Below are 5,406 nucleotides of genomic sequence, written 5' to 3'. Positions count from 1 at the left end.
GTATTCTCTATACAAGCTAGGTTTGAAGTCTAGTCCTAAAAGAAAATTAAAAGAAAGGAAAAAATAAATATCACTGTAATCTGAAACCTCTGTTCCCAATAAAGAATCATACAGCTCACTTTTCAACCATAATTTCACATGAAAATAGCTACAAAGAACAGAATCGAAGTTGATTAGTGAACTACATAAAACTCTACCAGCATGTAAGTAAAGTTATAACTAACAGTAAGGGTGGTTGACATTTGTTAAGCTTGCTCACCATGTGAGGGCCTGTTCTAAGAGTTTTATACATTTTAACCTACTTAATCCTCACAGCAACCCTGGAGGGAAGGACTGTTACTGTGTACAATTTACATGGCGAATAGAAACAGAGAGATTAAGTTACTTCTCCAAGGTCACAAAGTAGCAGACCCAGGATTTAATTTTGGTAGGCTGGCTCCAAGGAAGAAGTTTTAGGGACATTAAGCAAAATGTCTTACATTTTCTAATGGAAAGCTTGCTTGCCCCCCCACCCACCATGCCTTTAGATATGAATTGCCAAATTCAGAATGCGGGGGAGCAGGGTCCCAGTCCACTTGATGGCAGCTCCCTAGGACTTGTGACTGGTTGGCACGTCTTTACAATAATCAGATGAGAAGATGGTCATGGTTGCCTCACATCTGAGATCAGGTTTGCTTCCATCTGGATTGGGTGTGAGGCTGTGGCTGACCACAGGCACTGCCTTGCCAGGCCACACTGATGGCAAGATGTGCAGGGGAACCCAGAGCCGGGGACCTGCCTTTGCGTGTAGTGTATTAGGCAAGCATAGTGAGGGGGGAACATAGTGAGGGGGGAATTCAGGAGGGATTAGAAAATGAAGAGGTGTAAACATTTCTTGAAACACAGAAAACATTCATATAGGCGCGACTACATACCCACAGGTGTTAGCTCTGAGGATGTGCCCTCAGTTTTAGTGCACAAGGAGTAGGTGAGGGAGGGGCCTCCTTCATGTGGCTTCTTATTGGATCAATAAAGAAGTGGAACCATGTATCAAGGTGTCCCAGCTGCTGGGCACCGAATTACTGGAGGGCATTCACAGACCCAGGGGTCCCAAGCACTGCCCCAAGATTTAGTATGTCTGTTGCAAATACATAACTACCATTTACAGATTTCACACAGACACTACCGTGCTCAACAAAACAAATTCATCCAAAAGTGTTACAGGAGTCACAGTAACTTTCCATGGCTACATAGTTTTTTAATCACTACATCCTCCAAGAATATTGTTATTTTGCATTATAAATTTCAAAGCAAAAACACTGACAACTGTTTGACCCAGCATATTCTTCCACTTTATATAAGGCAAGGGTAAGGGTCAAGTAAACTGGTGCACTCTGATTCACAAAGAAATCCTTCACAGATGAGCAACAGGGTTCACAAGAGAATTTCCATGCATGAAATCACCCACTCTTCCACTCCCATGTTCTCGGTCACTGTCAGGTCACATATAAGGAAGTTTCAGGGCTGTTCCCTTCCATTCAGCCTTGAATGGAAATGTACATCCTGGCTGCAACCCCAGGGTTTACAAAGGCCCAGCAGATGCCGGTGGAAGCCTCTTGCCCGTTGGACATCAGCTTGCCCAATACACTACACGCAAAGGCAGGTCCCCGGCTCTGGGTTCCCCTGCGCATCTTGCCATCAGTGTGGCCTGGCAAGGCAGTGCCTGTGGTCAGCCACAGCCTCACACCCAATCCAGATGGAAGCAAACCTGATCTCAGATGTGAAGCAACCATGACCATCTTCTCATCTGATTATTGTAAAGATGTGCCAACCAGTCACAAGTCCTAGGGAGCTGCCATCAAGTGGACTGGGACCCTGCTCCCCGCAACCCTGGCATTCTGTAGGTAGCAGATGGATGCTCAATGGCAGGCAAATGAGATCATTGGCTGCTTGGCCTCACAAGAGGAAAACAAAGGCCAGAACAAGAACCAACACGTTATTCAATAGTCCATGGAGGCACTTTTGTGTAAGCACCAGTGCAAATCGTTAGTCACCAAGAAATGGATGGCCTTTGTAACCACACAGTACAAGCAGCTGCGTCCAGCCAAATTATCTGCTGAAAATTTAAAAAATACTTTCATTATGAAATCCAACAATGAAAAATACCCCCTCAAACTTAAGCTATGGCCTAGAGCTTTCTGACTTTCATTGCAGAGGTCCATTCTGTTTCTCAATAGAGGGGACGAGAGCAGGGGAAAAGGTTTCGGCAAACTTTGAGATCCAACTGGGAGACTCAGCCTGTCACTGAAGGTCAGGAATTAAAGACCTGGGGAGGTCAGCTGGAAACAAAACGTATCAACTGAAAGAAGCCAGTGATGTTGACAAAAAAGATGCTCAGAATATCTGTGCAAAACACATTATCTCTCTGGGGATTAGCCACACACCGAGTAAACATCAGTTCAGAAGAGGATTAGAATTTGGTCATATGTCCCATTGGAAAACTACCCTTTCGACCCTTTTCATTTGGTCTTTTTTGGCAGATGTTCACATCTAGAAATTGGGGGCTGGGGGGTTGTCAAGCAGAATGGGTAGGTTGCAGGGAAAGTCACAGCTCAGTCTCTCAGTGCCTCAAATCTCCAGAGCCACCGGTGCATTTTTACACTTGTTCTCAAACAGGGACAGTGTAGCCAATCACTTGTTAATGAGATAAGGTTTGTAAGGAGCTTACCCTTCCCTTTTAGAGCTCTGAGGACACCCCAGCACTAGCCGAGAATCACCTTGATCAAGCCTCAGATCTGAACACCTTTCCTGTATGCAGTAAACACCTGTGTGGGGGGGGGGGCACCATGCAGTGGGCCGAGTTGCCCAAGTCTTAGAGCAGGCTCAACAAAGGCAGAAGCATAAATGCTACAAGCTTACAAAAAGGCGCCTTCTGAAAAGTCAGTCCCTCTAATGGAAGATAGCAAGCACTGCCTAGAACAAAAAAAAAATGCTTACTCAGATTTCACAAAAGTAAGTAAACGCGAAAGGACTTCTAATAAACTTTCAAATGGATATTTTTGGTAAATTTGTGACATTTACACTTCAGACATTTGGAAAGCTGGAAACAAGCTGCATTAAGACTCTCTCCACAGGGCTTAGATATTATGTATTTCAACCTGTAGTCCCAAGTGTAAAGACACAATGGCATTTTTTATGGGGTTGAGCCTAAATAAGGATCCCCATTTTCCTTCCCTGGCTCCCCAACTCTCTGTGCACAAGGCCAGGTCCCAATACAGCCACAGAGATTCTATGTGCTCCTCCTTCTAGAGATGTGGACACATGAAAAGAGAAAGCAAGTGTTTGTGGACCAGTCAAGAGCATACTTGGGTTCTCACCCCCCATAAGTCACTCTAATTCATTTTGGCAGACCTTTGGTCAATGCCCAGGGTGCACTGGGATCCAGATACACCTGGGAGCCTTCCCCAAAGGAGACCAGTCACTATGTGAGCTTCCAGGTCTCTAGTCATCTGTTTGGTCAACTTACTGAGCTCTCAGCAGAGGTCATAACCCAAGAAAAAGAAGATGAATTACAGAATACAATAATCAGCTCTCCATAAAGCCATTTCACACTAACAATCAGAACTGCACCAAACACCTCCAGAACAGGTATGATCATGCCACCACCTCGGCATCTGTAAGAGAAAACGGAGGCTCGGAGAGGTTAAGTCATTAGTCTGGAGACACAGGGAATGGCACAGGTGGCCTGTGACAAGCCCAAGCTTCTGTCCTGCCTTGTTATCTTGACTTGTCATGTTTGTGGCCATTTCCTAGGCCATTATTCAGCATGTGGGACCCTGAGACCCTCATCCCAAAAGAAAAACAAGAATAAGAACAACGACAACAAGGCTCTACAGTGACCTTCCATTTTACACTGTGAGGATTCTGAAGGTCCACACACACTGAGCAAGGATACCACCCATGCCACAGCTGAAGATCTCAGGTGATGGAAAATGAGGCTGAGTTGAGGGAAACAGATGGCAACAACAGGGGCTGGGAACTTGTGAGGGACGTGGGGCACCTCAGGCTCCTCTTATCAGGATGGTGGCCCAGTTCTGTTGAATGTTCTGGCGACTCAGGGCCAGAGATCTGAGAGGGAACCTGCACCTGCCAATGAAAAATGACCTCAGGCTACCTTAACTTTCCAGATTCTGTTCACCTATAAAATGGGTCTAATACCTATCTTAGAGCACTGTGTGGAAAATAAGAGATAGGAAAGATTCATCCTTACCCAATGGTAGAATTTCTTATGACCTATTAATTTCCCTATCAATGCTATTGCACCTGATTCCCTGCTAAACCCATGTCTCTTTAAACATGACTAGCTTCATAAAATCACTCATCTCCTCTGGGTCCCTGTCCCATGGGGACCTACTCTGCCACCCTGTTCCCCGATACAAAGACTTCATGTTTAGTTCTAGAATTGGGATTTCGAGTTCTCTTTAAACCTTCCTGCCTCTACATTTTTATATTGTTTATTTTTACACAAAACTACAGTCACTACTCTTAAAACATTCTCTCACAGACATGTTTGCACAGACCCAGACCCCACGGCCACTGCCAAAAGAGCCCACCTCGGCCAGGCTGGCAATGTCAGCACAATCCCCAGTGAGCCCTGTGACCTCCAACAAGCCACTGTCCCCTCTGAAATTCAAGTTCTCCCATCTGTGAAACAAGGGGCCAAGAGTACCTTCCAGGGGTAGAATTCCAAGAAACCAAGAGTATGGGACAAGGGAAGGACAGAAGAGTACACACTGTCCACCATCTTGCCTAAGCCCCTGTGTGGGGCTGAGGATGTTCTCCATGCGTGCTCACCCGGTGAGGCTGGTACCTCTAACTCCACTTAACACATAAGCACAGGGAGGCCGGCCAAAGTTGAGCCTTGTCTCTCCACCTCCCCATGCACTGCATCACCAGCATTCCTTCCCGGGTGTTAGCAGCTGTGGAAGTCGGCCACGTGTCAGACACAATGCTGGGCACTGAGGGCCTGGGGGTTGCTGTGGGAGTCCCAAGCGAGCTCTCTGTAGGGAAGTCAGCCTTGCAAGTACACCCCGCCTGTCTCCCCAGAGGTAGGTGCTGCAGAAAATCCAGACCTTCCCCGGTCCAGGTGCCAAGCCCTGTCCTAGGTGATTAATACATTTCTGCTCATGTACTTCTTGCAGCACTACTCTGAGTTAGGTTCTGTAGGATGTCCTTTTGAGACACCAAGGCACAGAGTCACAAAAACGAGTAAGTAACTTGCAGAAAGTCACACAGCCAGATAGTGGCAAACCTGGACTTCCAGGCAGTTATAAACAGCGGCCCTAAGTCGGTGGTCTCCAGCACTGTGCCCTAAAGCCTCCTCCTTAGGGACAGATCTCCCCAGGCCTCATGGAAGATGACAGCCTT

This window comes from Mustela putorius, unplaced genomic scaffold (genome assembly GCF_011764305.1).
Source record: "Mustela putorius furo isolate JIRA1106 unplaced genomic scaffold, ASM1176430v1.1 tig00000083_pilon_pilon_pilon, whole genome shotgun sequence".
NCBI lineage: Eukaryota > Metazoa > Chordata > Mammalia > Carnivora > Mustelidae > Mustela > Mustela putorius.
Note: the sequence above shows the minus strand (reverse complement) of the source record.